The following is a 22,742-nucleotide window of genomic DNA, read 5'->3' as shown; positions in this document are numbered from 1 at the left end:
ATACAGCACATAGATAGCTGGAACAAAGGGATTGTCAAGCTATGCACTCGTTATACCGTCACGTGAATCTTCATCGTGTCCTAGGATGCTGTTTAATTAATTAGAAATGCAATTCAAATGCGAAAAAAATGCACTACACATGAAACAAACAATCGTGGAAAACAGTTTGCTAATTGTAAAAAAAAACAATTGTTTTCAGATAGCTGATCGTTCAAATAAAACTAAGCACGGCACTATTTTTAGGTAGAATTTCCTAATTCAAAAAATAAAATAAACTAAATCCTGAACATTCGATAAGCTGACTGAAATAGGAAAGTGTCTTATACATTTATACAACGTTGCACTCATAGAAAATGTTTTATTTATATACATATTTGTAAAACACCTCCGATTCTTATCAGAGAAATTTGTTTCATTCCAATCAAAATAAGACGGCCAATTAATTAACCTTTTTTATCTCCGGTACATTACATGATTCCATGCACAGCGACGGACATCGAACTGAACCAGATCTGTTGCGTGAGACCAAGCGGATAGCAAAATTCGAATATTGTAATGTAATAAATTAAATGAATGATTTAATTTATGTAGAACCCTTCAATATGAAGCAATGACAGAGAAGGAGAGGAGACAAATAATATACAACGTGAAATAAAGAGTAAAGATGATACTATTTTTCAAATTATTAAATTGACTCAGTAATAAGAGTTTGTCGCTTATCCAGAGGCTGATAACTCAATAAACGCATCGTTATTAATTCCCGAGCTAAATCCACGCTAGTAGCTTCTATTGGAAAGCTGCCTAAAATAATTTTAAGCGGGAGAGACATTTGTCTTGTAATCTGGTCCAATATTCATTGAGTGTTTTAGTCATGCGACATTTGGTAGTTGTATTGGAGCACAAACTGACGATGGCCAGTGATTAATCTCTGGGCTGGTCCCGGCTTCATCACCGAGATGTTTAGTTGCCGAGATAGTTTCTCAATTCAATGTTGGAAATATTCGGGTCGTCGAGATATTTATTTGTGAACGCCGTTAGCGGGGTGTATGTAAATACACGACTGTTGAAAGTTCCCGATGAAAGCGACTCGAAACCGCATCAGCAGTTGTCTGGTATTAAATATATATTATTGTACGACTACTGAAAATGTGTTTGAATTATCGCCGGGTGTTGATGAACCTATCGTTTAATCTCGAAAAAAAAACAAAAGAACTACATTGTTGGCTTAAAATGCTGGTTTTCGTGTTTTGTAACTTCTGAAAAAAAAAGTTCTACAATTTGTTTGAATATTTGGTTGGGCGTTGATGGGCATGTGTGTGAGATATAAATGGATGTTGGATAGAACCAGTTGCGCTCCCCTGAAGAGTTGCTTGGGTCGGTTGAGTGAGACGGCAAGCTCTGACAGTGACGTATCGGTACATGGCCATCGGAAAACAGCATTACCGGCGGCATTAGACAAAAACTCCTCCGCGCAGACTCCAAAACGTGCATTATTGACATTAGCGCAAGATCCCCTTTCATTTATTCCTTCTCTACTCTCGGTTTTATTTCGACTTATGGCGAGCCTTTTTATACCTTTTTACCTTATTAGATCTTTTCTTCATGCTCAACTCAATCCATCTGGCCGACAGAGAAATTCATTTAGCTTATTTGATATTGAAAAACGCACCCAGCAGTGAGACAGCTGCCTGCTTGATGATTAATGTCAAATATTTCACTTGTAATAAATAACTTACTAACTGTAGCGCCGATTCTAAGAAATACATTCGGGTGATAATAGTTTATTTATATCTATCTGATATATTTATCTGAGCTGTAAAATAGAAAACTATTTGTTGGAATCGGCAAAAACTCTCAAACGGTGAGCTTTGACGACTTGAATGTTTCCAACATAAAATATCTACCCCAATCCAATAATCAATTTATTGTTAATTAATTTAATTCGTAGAACTGCATTAAAATATTAAATGAAATCAAATTTAATAATGGTGTTATTAAGTTTGCCAGTATTTCGTTAATTATTATTGTGACAGTTCTTTCGGCTTTTAATGCGACTATCAGCAGGAAAAATCAACAATTTAGCTCAAACCCTCATTTCCATCGATAGCTAAAATCAAAAAAGCTATGCTATTAATTTCATCCACATTTTTCAATTGACCAAAGAATATGTTTCAAAAGTAGTGTTACGATCTCCGAGGATGATTTTTATTTAGTTGTGATCTACAAGTATGTTTACATTAGGTCAAATGATAGAGAAGAAAATACAAATCTGAGGTATGTACCAATTTTGATCGGTAAGTAATCTCAGAAATTTCGAAACGGTGGGCAAAGAGAATGCAACTTTTCATCACGAAAAAGTTCACTTATTCTTGTGGCACTGCTTTGTCTACTCGCGTTTATAGCTTGCACAATATATTCAACCCAACTAATTGTATATTTTTAAAACTAAAACAAATATTATTTGTATCAATCTATCATTATCAGGTTAATAATGACCTCCGGACTTGAAGTTTCTCTTGCTTCTTCAGCAACTGTCCCTCGGGGAACCCGTTGCGTCTTTTCATTTAGAGATTATCGTAAAAACTAAATTGCATGAGTTTCCGTAAGTAATCGATCACGTTTATCGAATGTGTCAAGACGCGCACACTTTGCCATTGCTTATACGCATATTAAAATGGGGAACCATTATATATAATATGTTATTGCGCAAGTACTCAGAGTATGAACTGCATTGCAATACCATTCATCATGTCAGATCTATCGGATAAGGACCGACTTTTAATATTATTAATTTTCAGTTGAAAGTGAGGTGAATAAATGCATATAGGTACACCTAACAAATGTCAAAGTACTCCTATATACATACCTTCCGTATAAGCGGGATAAATAACTATAAACGTAAATACTGAAGTTTAGGACAGTAATTTTTTTATAGTCATGGATAAAAAAATATTTATTTTAATTTTATATATTTTTTTTTTGTTATTTGTTAAGTTTAAAAATTACTAAATCTAACTCACATATTATAACATTTTATTTTTCTTAACGTGGTTCTTCCAATCTGTTTTGAATTTATTAATTGGTGTAAGTTTTGTGGTTTCCAGCAGCGCGTTAAAATATTTCATCCCTTTGTAGAATAACCTGATTGGCTTTGTCTTTTTTTGGAAATCCTTTTTCTATAGTGAAAATGAATTTTCTCAAGAATATTTTAAAAAAATAATGTCAAAATCGGGTTAAAAATATTTTTAAACATCTATGATTAATTTCTAAACAGTTTCGAAATATATACAATTTTATTTTTAGACAGTTGATAGTAGGTTATTTCTATACAACATGAAATCTCAATTTCGCAAGGATTGCGCCTCGGTTTATATGGTGTGACAGGTTAATGCGCATAATTCCATAGCCTTTATATGCTCCGCACTCCTCTCGATAAGGCCGCACTACACAACTACACGCTTTGCGTTATGCACACCTAGCGAGCAGGAATAAAAAGTCCTTACACGATTCGAAGCTATCTGGCAAATTGACACAGCTCGCCTCCCGCGGGGCGCTCCGGGGTGCCGGGATGCCAGGAGACCAGGCGCGCAGAGGTCGCGGGCGGTGAGTGGCGTGCGCGGCGCCGATAAGCGCGCTACTCCGTCACGGGGCTGACGGGGTTATCGGGCGGCCACCTCCATCGATACCACCTCTATACCTCCGCTGCCTCCTGCACTCCGGACATACCGGATGACCCGGACCAGCGGATTTTACTTGCCTTTTTTTAGTCGTACTGGCCTCCTTCTGTGCGCTTGACTCCTGGTGTTATTTCAAAGGCAGTTACCAGGTTTTTCAGAGAAACTGACAGATTAATAAACAGTTTTTTCGTGGATAATTAACATGAAAACATATCGAATGAGCAGGCAGAAAAAACTTCAAAAATTGATATACCTATTTATATTACGTATCGTTTTGACATTGAAATATTCAATTAATTCCAGGGTTTTACGTATATGTGTATATCTGATGGGGATTTAAAATATCCGAGTGAATTTAAATGGCCAAGTAAATAGATAATATTAGAATTACGGTTGAAAGATAGTGGGAACGTTTAACCTGTCATGCTTATGAATAGGGGCCAGTTGTCACGTTTTGTAGCGATCAAAAGCGTAACCCGCGGCACCCGTGTCAGTCTCCTCAACGGGTCTACGAATATTTGCTACGGGTGACTACCGTTCTAAAATATGTATCCCTGCCTACGGAACTACTATCTCAGAGAGGAAAATACGCGCCTATGTATATAATATAAGGGGTTAGAGAAACGGCAGGTGCGGTGTTCGCCATTGGCTCGTCTCCGCATGAATGTTGAATATGCGTAGAATATTATTATGAAATGCCGTAATTCGTAGGCCGCTACGCCGTCCCAGCGCTCTACGGCTGAAAGGGTTCCGAGGGGATATGTCCATTACACTTGTAAGGGATGTGCCGCCATTGTTTAGCCGCCGGGCTATCGATATCTTTACATCAAAGGGATCACCTGCTTTAGCAACAAACAAACTACACTCCTGTACAAATATTATAATCTCGAATATCAAGATTATTTTGTCAAATTTATTGACTTTAATTTAATCCAGTTAGATATTTTTATTCAAATTACTTGTATACCCAAAATATGCTAAAAAAGTCTTTTTTATTGTTGTTGTCGTAATATTTCATATAACGTGCTGTAAAAGCTTAATTCTCTGTCTAACAAAGCTCCGGTTTGTCGCTTTCATTACAGTGTGCACGCGTCTTTTCATGAAAAATATTTTTTTAAGCCAACACAATAAATAAGCATTGATAAGGTCTTGCATTATGCAAGTGAGTGCATAAAAATGGCGCCTTTGGTTTATAATGCACCTTCGTTATCTCGAATCGCAGCGCGGTCAGTTTGCGGCGTTCGCCCTTTAGTATATAATACCCACAGCAAGCAGCACGCATCGTCATCCAAGGAGCCTTGTGGTCTCCTGGTACCTGGTCCCTGTACTAGTCCAGAGTGGCGTGTCTTAGACCCTTTACATCCCGTATCTAACTACTCCCAGCAGCGGCTTATGTTGAAAAATAATACATACATTAAACAAAGAGTTTCGTGAACCGCCTCTGCATGGTGGTCAATTGAGTTGACTTCCACGTGAACTTAGAGCGCATGTCTTAATAATTATTTCGCACGAACGTGCTCGCCGATTTATTATGCGAATTAAACTTAGATTCCTATGCTAGATAATAATGAATATGTTTTAAAAACTACTTAAAATACAATTGCAAACTCCTGTCGCATCAATTGTCCACGTTTTCAAAAAGAGTCTATTTAATATTTTTTCTATTAGCCACACAACAGGCACACTGAATGTATGATTATTACCTGTATTTTAAATACGTTTGTTTATCTACTAACTATGAAAAAAATTTTTACATGTTATTTTAGTTCTTTATTTTATTATTATTAGTTTTTATTATTTATTATTATTAGTTTTTATTATTTATTATTATTGGTTTTTATTATTTTAAACAAAAAATTGGTTTATAGACTCATTTGAGTGCTCCCCTCCACGGAAATCTTTAGTATAAGGCGAAAGATTTATTCGTTATTGAAGGGAAACCAGAGTTATTATTATTTTTATAAGCAATAATTGTTCGCCTGAAATTATTAAATTATTACTTATAAAAATAATTGTTATCCTTTGTGCTATGCATAAATAAAATCTTGTCTTTAAAAACATTAATTTATCAAAAAAATAATAATTAGAGTTATTATTATTAGTTTTTATTATTTATTATTATTACGTGTATGCATTTGTTCTTATTCGAATTATGTTACTACCATGATAGGGGTATTTGCATATTTGCATAGTTCGGTGTATTTAAAAAATATATATTAAATATTTTTTGTGTTAAGTTTGATGTGAGTTATCAAGTTAAGTTATTTTTTATGAAGTTTGTATGGTGTAAACAATGTTTATTGGGTTGTAAACTAATTATTTTTCTTTTTTAAATGTATCAAATCACCTCTAATCCAAATACAAAATTTAAATACATATTTACTACTTTATAGGTAAATAAGGCGATGCTATACGAAGTAACGCAAAATTAATTATTGCAAGTAGAACACATTGGCCTTTGCTTAGTAAAACTTTTTTTGATAAGCTTTTTTAGGCCTAGAAAACAAATAAATAATCATGTCATTATTATGTAAAATTAATAGAAAAAAAACAACGACTTTTCGGATACCGTTTTGTTATTATATAATGTGGGAAATGAAGTTCTTTATATTATGATCCGAAATTTTTTTAATATTTGTGCCTGAACTTTAGAGAGCCAAATAATAAAATATTTTTTTTGCATAAATCAAAATAATAAATAAATAAATAATAACCTTATAGTACCTTGCGCAAGGAGTTGATTTCTCCCGATTACGAATGTAACATGTCGAAATGGATCGCCTCAAGTATTTAAATATAATGTTTTTAAACTTAAGAGGAAGCAACAAGCCAAAAATGTGCATATTCTTGGTATACCTTATATTGTAGGTAATAGGCATTAAAATCGCTTGACAAACGGAGTCTAGAAACGTTCGATTTCAAGCACAAAACAGGTTTTTATTTATTTTGTAAATAATTTGATAAGAAAGCAAAAAAGTGAACCAAGTGAAACTGTCAAAGATAATCTTAGATATAATACTGTATTTTTAAAAAGTTTTTTTCTTTAGGCGTTCATATATTTCTATTGAAAAAATGTTTTTTTAAGTAGTTTACATTTATATTTTTTATTGAGTAATTTATTTTTTAATTTGTATTCTACTCAAGCGAAACGATAGGAAAACCTTCAATTTATTTAAAGCATATTTTTTGGATTCATAATACACTCCAATTCGTTATAAAGATTAATCAAAATAGTGATTAAGCATTAAGCTTCGCCTTAAGCTCAATACAAACGTATATTTTATAAACTCAAACTTGAGACTTTTAATTTCATGCAATATAAATTAGATTAGATTTTAAGCTATATTTTTAATTTTTCGAAGAAAACTTCTTCTAACAGCTTTTCACTTTGTGATGGCATTATTTATTTTTTATTAAAACACAAATAACATTGTTTACATCACTTTATTTCGATACAAAATCTCAACATGTTTCATGAACCAAGTTCATTAAGCATCACAAGTAGTGCGCCTGTTTAAATGAATACAGCCTACTTCTAGTCCGAGGCTTAGTTTTAATTATTAGCCAGCGTTATGGTAATTTGAGTATAGGCTCAAACCAATAGAATTATAACTATTAAACGATTTTGCGATGCGATGTGCAATTACTCGGATTTCATTGCGTTATTGGTATTATTCCGCATAAAAGGTAATTTTGTTTGTTTCAGAATAGCATGTGATGGTTGAGTGGATAATTTCAAAGCGATTTTCTCAATTTGCATGTCATTCGTTTCCCGACATCATTACTTGAGGCATTTTCTACATGAGAAAATAATGCGCTTGGAATCAGCACGAATGCCGCTATTTACTGTACACTGTTTTGTTTAACAGAATAATACATCGTTAAACATGAGTTTGTCATTTTAATTTCACTGCAATTATTATATAAGTATTCACGTGGAAATGATTAGCTTTTCACTGATATGAATTTTACTATGAGTAGAGGATGTTCCAAAATATTCATTTAATAGTGCTTCGTAAAATAAATCACATGGTAAACAATACTTTCAGATAGAAGTACAGAAAATATTTAAATATTTCAAAAATGGTTTCAAAATTGGAACATAAAACCATATAATTTCTGAAACGAAATAAAGTATATTATATAAGGCTTTACGTAATTTCTGCTAAGGATATTCGAAGAAAAGTAGATTCCCTTACACATTAGTATATTAATGATTAGTTATAGGTAGTCTTGGCTATAGACACCGTTTTGATATATGTTTAGATTTCTTATTATTGAGTAGATACATGTCTCAGCACAGAACATCTTAGTGAGGACTAAGAAATACCATTTCTGTACTTAAAATCACCATAATATTTTGAACGTACAATATTTTATATCGTCGCTGAATAAAAAAAATGATTTCTCTTTCTATAAATATAGTAACAACAGTAAGCTCACATGAATGTGAACGTGAACGCCCCACGAGAGTTTGTACTGAGGTGTTCTGGTGTCTACACTATCGAAAACGCAGAACTTCGACCAATCGAAAGACATTACTGTACGTTTTGACCTGTTCGTTTCCATGACAAAGATATTTAGCTGATTTATAAAAGTATTTCCGTAATAGTTAATTTTTGACGCAATATGCTATCTTCATAACTGTAATTAGTGTTAGCATATTAGCTCTGTTATGAGCGAATTAATTATTTTTCACGTAGTATTTTAAAAGTCTTCTGTCTTTGGTTATATGCATTTTTGGTATATTTTAAACCAGAGGCATCCAAGGTATATCAGCCCCACGTGAAATAGGGAATAGCTTCAGGATCCGCCGCCGGTCTACTCGGAGCTACGGCTACAGCTTGCTACGTCTCCACACGGCGCGGCGCCTGTCAGGACGTCAAATTTCAGCTTTAGGTGGTTAGCTTTGTACCCCTCTCCGAGCGGCTCCTCTACGCCGCGTAGCGCTACGATATAGCCAGCAGCGGTGTCTACGAATAACTGGTAACGGGTAGCTAGCAACGGTACAAATATTGAAACATTCAGATCAAAGCTACATGAATTCTAATTTGAGTTCTGTTAAAAATTGTCAATTGTTTGTTGGCCAACGAATACAATTTAATTTAATTGGAATTGCTTTGCTTTGTAGACTTAAAGGACCCCACTAAAGATTATGCATTTGAGATTAAAATATTAAACTTACAAAGAGGCGTAAATTAAGGTCGTAATATTCATTCCTTCAACATAGATTTCAACACGAATTATTCATTTGTTTATTTACAAATTTCTCTTGATAATCTGTAAAATTAACTACCCATTAAAATAAAAAAAACTTCGCTAACTTATCTAATATTCATACGTTCGAATAACGAATAGTAAACTCGAACTTTATTAATAAATCTGAAATCAAAAATACATGTTATCCTGTGAATACTGCTTTCGACAGCTATTAAGAGGTTGGTGAAACACCCCTGCAATCTCACCAGGCCTTTCTGTAAGTATGCTAGAATCATGCTCTGCTCAATATTTTACTGATTATTCAAAACTGTTATAAAACAGCATCGCCAATAATAAATTCATCTTGAAAAAATAAATAAAAATCAAAACGTTAACTTTTTGTCTTACCTTGCATTGAGGGTGTAACAACTCCCTCCCCCCCTCCTCCACCCTGTCAATCTCATCCCTCTGCAGAAGCAACGTCAGCTTTCGGCAACGTCTGTCGGGTGACGTGTCAAAAGTTTTAATTTCCACTAGATATATTGAAACAATTCCAATGCAGCTTTATTTTCAATGTAGGCACGGAATTTTGAAATTATTTTCAAGCGATATGACATCTACCTATTTGAAATTTTGTTAAAAAGTGTCAAAGCTAAAATGTTTTGTATATTAACCTCAATAGATAATTTCTTTATAACATGTTATGAAAATCAATTACTATCGAAAGTCACGGAAACCCTTGCTAAAAGTAAGATAATATAAACTTTATAATAACCTTGCAATGTAATACATAATTCTTTTTACTTGTGAGTGTTATTTGCGAATTTGACGTGTTATTATGCATTCATTTATATCAAACGTGAATGAGTAAATGACATGTGTTGAAAGATTCTCAAGGTAAACTCTTTTTCTTTACATAATGAAATAACGATCCGACAGATGGTATTGAATATCAACAATAATATCTTACAAATAACGTTATCATTATGTTTTCAACACACAAAAGATTTAATTTTGTTAATATTCTTATAAGATACAATGGAATTAATTTCAATACATTTTCTGTGAACGTCTTCATTATCACAGCTATCGTCTTTTATTTATTTAATATTATTTAAAACCTTTGCTTGACAAAGGTTTCACTTGCAAATATGTTGAGGTAGTTATTAATGTTATTCATTTAATAACAGGAAGTTTATTTTAACTTCTGTCCCTTATTAACTTTAACATACCTTTGAGACGTACACGACATACAGTGCTATTCCACACGCCAAATTATAAAACAAATGCAGCATCTAATTCCATAACTAACCGAGCTCTTTATACTCTAAATAATTTTTGCGTTAACTCTAACATTGACATTTTTTCGGATTCACTGTCCAAATTCAAACGTGACATCATGTCAATAATTTAAACTATTCAATGCGCATTAATACAGACACACACACAATCACTCACACATACATTACAAACGTCACACACACACCTAAAAACTACACAAGTCACCTGGTAATTAAGGGATAAACATACCACTTAGCAGACATTACAAGGAAACATATCATAGGTACACAACATGAAGTATCTTATTCCTGTATATTGTTTCAACTCTTTAAATCATGTACGGTTTGTTTCTATAATATAAAATAAAATAAAAAATAATAAATAAACGAAGCAGTAACGATGGCACACATAGCGTATTTAAAAATGTATTGTACTTATTAGGTATTCCTTATTCAGATGTATAAACAAATACAACACTCTAAAAATGATTCCACCGTGAATGTATGCTATTTCCTAAGCAATTACCTACGTGAACATGGTTTTAATGTGGCAGTTGAATGGTGATTATTTTTTTATAATGCCGAGAGACTCATTATACCTAATGATATGTGTTCAACGTGCATTATGTTGGCATCACGTGTCTATACGATGCAGAAATTTGACGGACTGTCAGGCCTGAGGGTTCCACGCCCAAATTAGGAATGATTCGTGACATCAACACTCCTGCTTAAATCTGTTGTCCTGGTATCCGTGTGATGATAGTGATTTGTTAAAAAACCGAAAACAAAATTTTACTGTAATCAAAAAATAGAATCACAGTATAAAATTCTCACTGCATTTTATTGTTTTTAGGTACTTGGAATTTGATTGTAGAGTAGAGTACGCGTAGAAAAATTGTGATCGCTAATTTATTCAAAATCTCTTCAAATTATTGATAATCATGTCAAAACTGGATTTTAAACCGTTTCCTGATAAACTTTTAGTAAATTTCTAATCTATCGCAGCACGTGTTCATGCACCTGTATTTGCCTTGATAATTATAATGTTTATGAACACGTGTTCCGAAATCGTGATAATACTTTCGTATTTTACTAAAAGTTTATTAGGAAACCTATCAATTCATTCGTTAAGGTCCTGCAATCCTGTTTTAAACCGGATTACGAAAAATTTAAAGAGATTTTAAATAAATTAGACATATTTTGATAAATCAGTAATTTTTCTCCACTGACATTAATTGACATTTACAGATTTTTTAATAGTATTTCGAAAACATAGGCGTATATTAATTATTGAGAAAATATTTATATTCAAACAACTAAATTCAAGAACGATAGACTTTAACGCGGATCGACCGCTTGCCGGAACTTTACATTTCCAATTGTTACACTACGTTATCTCTAGTCCGAAATGAGACTACGCATTACACATTTAATGTTAGGAAATCGTAAAAATCATGAAAAAATTCATCATCGGAGCATGCTGCTTTATATTTATTTTCATTTGGACTTTATACTATGTATACTTTTATAGATTGTATTAATCATGATTTTTTCTCACAATTCACCCTCTTCACCTATGACCTGCCAATTTCAAGGGGGGGTGGTGCAATCGAAAATCGCCCGGAGCAACTCGTTAAATTCAAGGCGTCATCGGCCAGCCCGTGACGCCGGTCAATTGAACACCGTCAGCGTCACCTCGCGTCTGACACGCCTATGCGCTTTGAGATACATCATCACTCGGCATGCCACCCTGGTACCGATGTGTCAATGATTACAAATTAAAATTGATTAGTCATGGAGTTTTTCAAATGTCTTTAAAAAAATACATTTTATTTGAAAAATTTATAAAAAAATCATAACAAAACTAGTCGTTATCCGTGAAAAATTCGAATATTTTTGCATTACGTCATTGTGTATTATCAGGACAAATGCAGGCGCATGAAGACATTTTCCGATATATATGAATGTACTAAGAGTTGATTAGGAAATGGTATGCTATCCTGTTAATAACATGATTTTTATAAATGAGCAATACTAATTTTTCTCCGTGTACTACTATAACCTTTACATAAGTATATGGTTTAATTCTGTTAAAAAAATCGCTAAAAACACACTAATGCTTATACTTTGTCAATATAATAGAAATCCATAACTATCAGATCAGACTTTAAGCCTTGCTACTTTGGTTGTAATTCAAAGCTCTTGCTTTAAAACACCCTTTTGTTTGGAATATAAAACTGAAAACTTACTTCCACTTCAATCCCGCTGCTAAAAGTGTGATGGAAATATTCAGTACCTGCTTAATGGTAACAGATTGAATTTATTCGAGAAACATTTCGTTTAAAGATAAAGGCTGCACGTTTGATGTAATAAAGGACACACCCCTATGAAGGTGTTCCGCTATCGAATAAACAATTTCTGGTGAAGGAGACAGTGCCCTCCTGGCTCCGGAAACATCTTAACGTAATGCGATGTAAAAAACAGGCAGCCGATAATATGGAGAAAAAATGCATTGGGGTTTCGGTGTTTACCGTCGTCTATGTGAAATTTACCCACCATGTTAGAGGAGGTTCCTTCCTAAAAGACTCGTCGCGAATTTCTTTTTTACATTTTACATATCACTTTGCAAATGTGTAGAATATAGCAAAAATAAAACAAATTATTATGGATTTTCTCTTGTGACTTTACTTATAATAAGACAACTTACAAACTGTAAAAATAATTAAATTTACTATAAATATATACAAAACAAAAAATCGCCCAAGACAAGTAAGAAAAACATCTATTTTATGGAGCTTATTCTGGTGGTAATTGAAGATGTCATAAAGACAAAATATCATATTAAATAAGACAGAATATATCATCACATTTTGCGATTGCTGTGTTTATATTTCATCAAAGGTTCATCAAAGTATTTGTAATGTCTTTTGCCTAAGTATAAAAAAAGTATAAAACGCGCAATTTTTGTAGAATAAGTCGAAAATATATAAAAAATAATCGGGCAATTCGGGACAGTGGCAATTCAACCCACTATAATACGTTCTTGAAATGTGATATAAAGTCATGAAAAGTGATGAGAAAAAATTAGGTTAGATCGTTATGTTAGGTTTATAGTCCGTTTCCATCACTTTTAACGACTTTATATCACTTTTCAAAAGTGAGTTGAATTGCCATGGAACCCAAATAAATAATATACGTTTTCACAAAATCTTAACGCCCACTGACATTGAAGTTAGGTTAACACCAAACTGATACTTATTTACAAAAACGACGTTTATAAAACAATATTATTAACACAACTATATATTACAAGAGCAATGAGTATAAATTCTGTTTCAATGCGACTTTTTCCATTCATTAAAATATATAAGCTGAATAAAGCAATAAATAAATGTTCGTAATTGAATAAGAACGAAAGGCAATCGATAAAAATAGGGCACAGTTTATTTTTTGCTATCGATCACGATTCAAATCAAGATTTATTATTGAAGTTTAATGAAGTATTATTACACCATACGCTTTGTTCATTAAAAAAATGTTATCATTTTTATTTATTTTTGTGTTGTAGTGTTATTTAGTTTGAAAAGAAGTATGTGATAAAGTTACATGGGTTTTTCTGTTTGTATTTTAATTGTGCCGGAATCAATATGTACCAACATTTAACGTGGGTTTGTGAACGCTGTTGCACATCGGATATCGCTGCGGTGCGCCGTCACAGTTTCTGACTGACACGTGTGAAATTGGTTACATGCATTACACGCGGATCGCAGAATACAGTAGGAGTTGTGCTGCCTCCCAACGCCCCGCCAACCACCCCGTTGCCCTCTCGTACTACATCCCCTCGGCTTGCTGCGTTCCTGGTATTTTGTATTACGTTCCATTTCAATCTTTCTTTTCTCCACTTCGATGAAACTTCTTTTGAATACGTATTACCTTTTTGTTTTATATACACGTTCAATTCTAAATTGAGATTGAAAATAATAAAACTTTTATTCCAGAACTAGTTACTTCAAAGATTATTCACAATCCAAACGAGCCTAAAAACATGTTTTTTGATAAAATAAAACCCCTAAAATACGATGCACAGCTTTAAAGTGTCTACTATCTTGCTGAAGGGCGCTATATTATAAATTTTGCTTAAGTACACTATAAACTCACATATATCATCCCATCCTCTATCTTCGTCGAATGTCACAGCGGTGCTGCCAAGGTCTGGAATCCATGAGAGGACATTGTGTCAGCGCTCTATTAGCAGCAGACACATACCTGGAAGGATGACGAACCTCGTGCTGGCACAATTGGTGGACGCGGTGGACTCTCTCGCTGCAGCAGCTGGTCCAGTTTCCTCACCACCTAGGATTCTTGCTGCAGAGTCTATATCCTCTATCTTCGTCGAATGTCACTGCGGTGCTGCCAAGGTCTGAAATCCATGAGAGGACATTGTTTCAGCGCTCTATTAGCAGCAGACACATACCTGGACGGATGACGAACCTTGTGCTGGCACTGTTCGTGGACGCGGTGCACTCTCTCGCTGCAGCAGCTAGTCCAGTTTCCTCACCACCTATGATTCTTGTAGCAGATTCTCTATCTTCGTGTCACCTGTTTCTGTACTTCATTTTATTTAACTTAATTTCAATTTCAATTTGTAATATTTATATTTTTTTTTGTAATATCTGCATTAACTGTAAAGCGCCCCTGAGGTGATATCTCACAAAAGCGGCGCTATACAAATTATCCAATAAATAAAATAAATATCTGTAAATATTGAGAAAAATAGAATACAGATATCGGGGATTGATCAGAATATATTTTGATATCAAAAAGAGACCGAAAATTGAAATTTGCACGTTGATGCAAACATAAATTTAGCATTATAGAATTTCGGCCAACTATCTTGCTTTTTATTGATATTTATTATATATTTTATTGCCATAAATTGAGAATAAATTGGCTTTCCATGAAAAGCCTTATAATCCTATTTTTTCTTTTGTATATTCAATGATATTATTTTTCTATTTATAAAAAACAAACTCACCATAGTTTGGTACTATTAATAACAGTAATATCAATGTTTTGTGATAAAACTAATAAATAAAAATTTCAATTAAAAAGAAACATGATAAAAAATAAATAAATTTAAAATATATCTTATAATCGCTTTACTTTATAAATAAATTAGCTACAGTGAAGTAATCCTATGTATTAATATCGTCCTGATTATGAAGCTACATTCTCCACAGTGGAAAAACCTAAATAATTTGCGGCATCCCATTGTATTCATGGTTCGCTTGCCTATTGATATGGAATTGTCCCAACTGCAGGAACATTTGCTGTATTTACACACTACAACGCTTTGTTCAACCAATAACCAACGAATGCACCCAGTTGATACCGCATGCAAACGAGTTATGCATTAATTAATCCATTTTATATCAGCATTAGGCTCGCGGTAAAGGAAATTCATTATATTATTTATTTGATGAATTAATTTTGTATTCATAATCTCACTTGAATATGAAATTATTTTATGGATTCAATTTTCGTTTGTTTGTGTTTATTATTTACTACCCTTATTTCCCGGCTTCACCCGGAAATTTTGTCCAATTGAAAGGAAATTCAAAGCAAACAGTAAAACATCTATATATTGTCCTTAATGTAATATTTTACTAAAAATAACTCAATAAAAAAATAGCCATTTCTTTAAGGAATAAGATCACAAATCTACAGTTATATAAGGAACTGTTTCTTTAAACGATACTAATTTACCCGTACAACCCTGTACAAATCCCAAATTCAATCACTGTCGAATTTGTCAGCCACCTCAGGGCTGGAGCCCCAAAATACCAAATAAAATCTTTAACTTTGCTGTGCAGAAACAGGCTGTCCGTTTGATAGATTCACCTATCTAAACAAAAGTATTGCAATCTTGAGAGCACAAACATCAAGTAGGAATGCTGTCCTTCTACCGGTATTTTAAAGGTAGATGCTCATAGGAACTAGCGTCATTGGTCCCTTCAGCAACGTCGCATTGTCGAGAAACAATGTTTCATCCCTCCTACAACATGGGTATCTTCAAACATCCCCAAATATGTGTGGATGGTTTTTTTGAGGAGACGAAAAACTTTTTTGAAACTTTCATATGAATTAAAATTTTCTGTTTAAAATTATTATTATTAAAAAACACCATTTACTCCTTAGAGACCCAGACCGGCTAAAAATTATGCCGTTTTCTACAGTAAACGGTCGCATTTTTTTGTGAATTTATGAATATATACATTTATGAATAGACCTGGAGCTGACTTAATGTTTCCAGAATTTTTGTGGCATACTGTGAAGGCTGCAAAAAATTAAATCGAACGAGGCTTGTTACTTCTTAACTCAATCACTAACGATCTACATGAATATGATCAAATGTCTTTAAATATTTATAAAATTAAATTCTAAAAATAATACGTAAACAATTTTAAGCTTGAATTATTTAATATATTAATTTGCTGAAAGTAAAAACCGCTTAAAATTACATATCATGAACGTCAAATTATAGTGGTAATTTAAAAATATTAAGTGTATTAAACTATTCTGTTTTGCTTTTGTTTTAAGTCAACTTGAGTACAATTCTCACGTTTGGAACCCACATAACAATTTTCATGTACAATCTATTGAAAGAACACAAAGTTTTAAAATGGGTATTCAAGCACTTTTGATGAACTACGACACTTTTTTAAATAAAATAATAATAATGTTTGTTTATTTCAGCTGAACAAAGCGGTGAGTGCAATACTCTGTCTGCCAAAGCTGAATATGTTTAACTTGTTGAGTAGAAGAATTGTCACTATATAGACATTTACCATATTATTTAATTAATACCATTCCTCAAAATATTTATATGGAAATATATTTAACTTCTCACTGCGGTTTAAAGCTAATAAATCCACCTAGATTTCACCGTTTATTCCATATTGTTCTATAAATTTGGCTCAAGCGATCGTTCAAAATATTTTGCAAACTTGGCATTATGTGCCAGTAATCGCTCGAGTGGAAATAAAATACAAAATGATGCATTTGATAATCCAGAATTGCTTTCATTGATAAGCTTTCGGATTCCATTACTACCATATGTATTCCTCATTTCCCAGAATACTTATGGAGTGAAATAATTATACCGAGTCAGTGGAAATTTTTAATTTATCACAAGGCGATGCACTACTAATTTTCCAATTATGTCCTAAATCCTGTATCTAAATTTCGCTAATAAACAATTAGATTACCAGGTAAGTATTGTACTGTATATTATCTCCATAAATAGTTTATTAAGTTATAACATAGATCACTGTAGAAATGTATTATAAGTTTGTACAGCGCCCTTGAGGTGATTTTGCACAAAAACGGCGCTATACAAGTCATCCAATTATTATTATTATTTTTACGTCATGTAATATTTTAAATCAAGCTGCTATCAATAACACCCCTTACGTAGATGGCGATAAGGTTTAAATTCCCGTTTAACACCATCCGCCTGTTTTGATTTATGCAAGAAAAAAACATGGCCAAAAAGTGCCTTTTATTTTATTTTGTGGATGTTCAGGCACAAATATTTAATTGTTTTCCGATCATTTTATAAATAACTTAATTTGCCACATTATACAATAAAATCATAACCGAAAATGGGTTCGTAAGTAGGAGATTTTGAACTTTAAAGCAGTTTTCGTAGGCCTTATACATTATTTTTTCTGGGCTTATAAAAAGATTTATCTAAAAAATACTCGATTATTTCAAAGGCCAAGATGTATTCTACTTGTAGTATTTAATTAAACCATCTAAAACATTTCTAAGCTACCAAATTTTCAAACCAAAAACACATGATTTTGCATTACCACGTAGTGCATCGCCTTAACAAATAAAAAAGATTGTTTATTTATTTATTTCTATTCATACATTACAGTGTCTACCAAATATTTACATTTGTATATAATACATAAATTTAGAACTGTTGTTAATATGGTGTTTTATGCTGGGTGTGAGGTAGGTTTGAGTAGGTGACACTGTGGTTATTGAGGCAGTTTAGTTATGCACGAAAAATACCGTATAATTTTAAACTGTCTTTTTATACAACAAACGCCCCTGAAAAGGGCGTTAATAAATAAATAAATAAAAACAAAGCATTATTATTTATTTATATAGTGTCAATATGGTAGCAAAATCTCATCAAAATGACGAAATGTACCACAGCAAAGAATATTCAGAAAATATATATATAGTTTTTTATTAATACCAACATGTTTTATCGGCGTGTAGATACACTTCCTATCTCTGAAAAGGAGATTTCCAAACTCACCCCATGAGATTTTATTGATCTTCTCTTACTACTTCGTTGAAGTTTACATATATTTCTCTAAGTTTCTTCTCAATATAATCTGAATAATAAAGAAACTGACCAACATGGATCTTAAAACGATTACGTCCCACAGTTTAGGGCCACACAGTCTGGGAACGTAAAGGGTTGATTCCAATTGGGTATATCTCTAGTTACTATTCATGTATTCAGACCGGCATGTCCTATTATTCTGCACTGTATCAGTATACATACATTACGTATCATGGTGTGGTGTATCTGCAGAGGGCACACGCGGAAAGATTGGCTAAGTTTCCTCTCCGGGTCGTGTAAACAATGCTTTTTATCTACTCGGATAATTCGCAGCGATTCTTCGTTAATCATATTCGGTTTGCTTTCATCCCGTGCCTAAAATATTCATTACTATTTATTGAACAAGTAAATTTAAAAAAAAACTTTGAATGGGTGTAGTATGTTTAATTTTTACATTCATCCACTTAATTCTATACATTTTATTGCGTCCAATCAGATTCATTAAAGAAACATGAAGTTTTACGGAAAAGGCATTTTAAATTAGCATTACTAAAATATGAATTATTTTGCCACGAATTTTCTGTTAAATGTTTGAATTTATTTTATGTAAATACTGCACAGGAGTCCCAACCATCTGGAACCAGTGAGTCTATAGCATCTTCATCGGTGTATGTTGAGACTGAAGGTAGTGGGAAGGGGGTGGAGATAGGTAAGCGTAAGGTGGGGGAGTACCTGACCATTCAGATTTTTTCAGCCATTTCAAGCAAATTTTCATTTCTTAAGGGTGGTCTTTCTGGGCGATACTGAAAGTACCTTCCTCTCTGGAATCTTCCACAAATGTAATATCAGTAGTAAATAAATATAAATTTTCAACTGTAAAATCATGAGACGTACAGTGTTTTTAATATTCCATTGATAATTGTGTCCTCTTCAAACACATGTATCAAACAAAACTATGATTACCAGAAGTGTCCTGCCAGGTAAGCAGGAACCTTGAAAGTCATATTTGTATCGCACTCTTTTACAAAAAGGGCGCTATACAAATTATCCAGTTATAATTTTTTTTATTTTTTTTTTATTAGGTACAATAATTATTACATTTCAAGTTTTCCAGTAATGTAGGCCTCACTGGGTGGCTTGCCCGTGCTGAGGCCTTCATTTTATAATATGAAAATATAATCTTGATAATACATTTAAAGAGAAAAATTATACATTTAAAATTAAAAATACATAATACATAATAATATATTTAAAATTACAAAAAACAATACATTGAAATTGATCTTGTGTGTTTGTGAGTGATGTGTGTTATTATTATTATTAACCTGTTCTTAAAGGGTACAGTCGTGCCGCGATACACCCTGTCGGTATCTTACTCGATCCGTTTGACTGCAGTTTCAAATTTTGTGTTGAAATCTGGTATACATCTGTTTCAAAGAAAAATGGAAAATAATTATAAAAATATAATATTTTAATTTTAAGAAATGTTTATTAAACATTGTTCATATTGAATGCCACGATTTGTAAACAAGGGCGCTATCATTGGAATTTAATCTCCCGTTCATTTATCTGTTAGAGCTCCCCGCTGCCGTATATAGCGGTTGAAAAAAAAATAGAGCGCCCTATTTAAATACGCAATCCCTTCGAACAAGAAACAATGTGATGGGCTTTTATACAGAAACATGCGCATTTCCGAACCGGGACGATAAAATTAAATTAAAAAAATAAAAACAGAGCAAGGACAAGTGCTCCTCTTCGGTTCTGCCGCCCGTTCCATGTTGACGCACAAAACAATGTACGGGGACTCCGCGGCAACTGATTTCGCATTCAGATTTCGGCAAAGGCTCCGTTTCTGTTTACCGAAAGAATAATATACCTACCTATCTGCCATGCGCTCCTGGTAGGAAAGATTATAAAAATTTTGGACTGGATCGAATAGAATCAAGAGGTTTCGATGTAAGTGTTTGCTGACGCAACTAACTAACTATATGCAATGTTCCTGCATTCCTTCAATCAATTACCTGTTCCTGTCTGACAAGTGTAGATTGCATACATTCCTACATCAGTGATATTGCAAAAATTTATGCAGTCTGGTAAGAAAACCTGTGCAGTGAACATGTTCCATTAGTGTGTTTAATTCAAGTTTATTACGGAATCTAGTGCAGTGATCTCGCGTAGAGTCCCTTAAGTTCATACCAAGACGTATGCCAAAGACCAAGGTTAAGTCAGAATCCCTTTCCAATTATAACTGTTAACCACAGCTACCTCAATATTTAAAATATTGATTACAGTCCACAATAAAACTACAAACTGATTCACATACAATATTTGCAACTTTAAATATGTACTACATAGATAATTTAAACAACATTTTCAAAATACATTTTATAGTCGGAAATAAGTTAGACATTACCATATAATACCTTAACATACTACCTGTCACATACGTGAACATGGTGTTTTTTTAAATATTCGAAGATGATTTGGGTTATGAAAGAACTAAATGACACATCCCCCATAAACACAAGCCTAGCTTTATTATGGAGGTACATTTTATGTATAAAATTCGATGAAATAATTACTACATTTTCTGTAAATTATGTAACATTATTTCTCTAAAACAACCTAGAAGGTGTTGTTTCAGAGAATTTGAAAAATTCTATCGATTTCAATGTTAATTTTCTAGAAAAGTTTCAAAAAATTTTCTAGTTAAAGTTCTGTGAAAGATTTGTTTTTGTTCTGTTAGTTATTATTTCAGTTCTGTCAAGCAACTAGCTTATAATGATTTACTAACAGAACTTGAATAGGACATTCACAGAACTTGAAATAAATTTTAAAATAGATTTGCTGATAAGAGTAAACATGAAAAACGACTTTCATTTTCATGTCACTTATTATAAAATATTTGTATGGTGAGTGGTTTCTGTTGAACTGGTAGGTAACATAATAATTGGTTAAAATTTTATTCCGAAAGCATGGCATTCGCAGACTAAAGAATTTAGCGGAATTTTAGGTTGCAAGTATGCAGACCAAAGGGTGCAAGGGCACTCTTAACTGTGTGTCTTCTAGACTCGTTATCGTTTCTTAGGTCTTGTTAAAGACGGTAAAAAATAAGTAGGTACCTACCCACTTACCCACAGAAACGTTTAGAAAAAACTCCACAACATTGTTTAAATTATGTATTATGTAATAACACTTTTGTTTAAGAAGAGTTTTTTTAAATGTTGACGATTATTTGTTTTTTTCATAAATCAAAACAGGCGGCTGATGTTAAACGGAAATTTTAACAGTATTGCCATCTGCATAAGGAATATTATTGTCAGTAGGCCGATTTTAAATATTACACGACGTGATGCATCGCCTTAACTACTTAAACCATAAAACAATGTTTTTTGTCTATACACGCGCGCTGTTTAAACTTAAACAATAAATAAAATAAATTACTAAAACAATAGTCAACATAACACCGTAAAACATATAACACTGTGAAAGATATAAATTTGAGTTATTGGTCGAGTACAGTTAACATATTTGAAAAATAAATTCGGCAGTATTAACATAAGTGTTGCTTGGAAATAAATAAATACTAGAATTAATTGTATTGTTATAAAAGGGCGGCTGACAATTCTCAAATAAGTCCTCAGCCACAAATTTGAGGTACTCGCTCGTGACAAATGGCCGGCTACGTTTTGAGTCTGTTTGTGCTGATAAAATGTCGTTCAGTGTAATTGCTTTGCATGGAGATTTAGGGCCGTCGCGTGCTGTACTTGTCAACTATTGACGACTTGACGAACTGCTGACGGCTGCTTCTCAGTCCTCAATCCTCAGTCCTCAATCCTCAGTCCTCTGTCCTCCGTTCGCAGTCCTTAGAACCCAGAGGTTCTGTATGTAGTATAAAGTATACACAAGTCCGGTTTCTCCGCAAATAAACAAACTCGAGTGGGCTGATCAAAAATAATTGAAACATTTCGTTTATTCGAAGAATTCGGGTCAGCGGTTTCTGCCAACCATACGTTTGTTTATCTATTTACGGCAGGTTTTAGCGTTGATACAAATCGACGACACTTTTCAATTCAACTCCAAACATTTTCACAGCAGTAATCGTATATTATTTAAAGCTCCGGTGAGCTCTGGTATTATTTATCTATTTATTTGTATCATTAACGCCTTTCGGCTTTTACATGGTATAACTATAATATAATAAGACAAAACTATAATTTG

General features: G+C 33.1%; 1 protein-coding gene and 1 non-coding gene across 3 annotated transcripts in view; one reads left to right on the top strand and one right to left on the bottom strand.

Moving 5' to 3' along the window:
* The window catches only part of hth (Meis homeobox homothorax), a 516,737-nt gene that overhangs the window by 359,352 nt on the left and 134,643 nt on the right, over positions 1 to 22,742 (top strand). The window lies entirely within an intron of this gene.
* On the bottom strand, positions 5,511 to 5,626 carry LOC149416664 (U5 spliceosomal RNA). The gene has a single exon (XR_016303463.1). It is a non-coding gene; the product is annotated as a U5 spliceosomal RNA (small nuclear RNA).

This window comes from Hesperophylax consimilis, chromosome 16 (assembly GCF_061612785.1).
Source record: "Hesperophylax consimilis isolate HC1 chromosome 16, BYU_Hcon_1.0, whole genome shotgun sequence".
Taxonomy (NCBI): domain Eukaryota; kingdom Metazoa; phylum Arthropoda; class Insecta; order Trichoptera; family Limnephilidae; genus Hesperophylax; species Hesperophylax consimilis.
The sequence above is the reverse complement of the archived record's forward strand: the minus strand, read 5'-3'. Positions and strand labels throughout refer to the sequence as shown.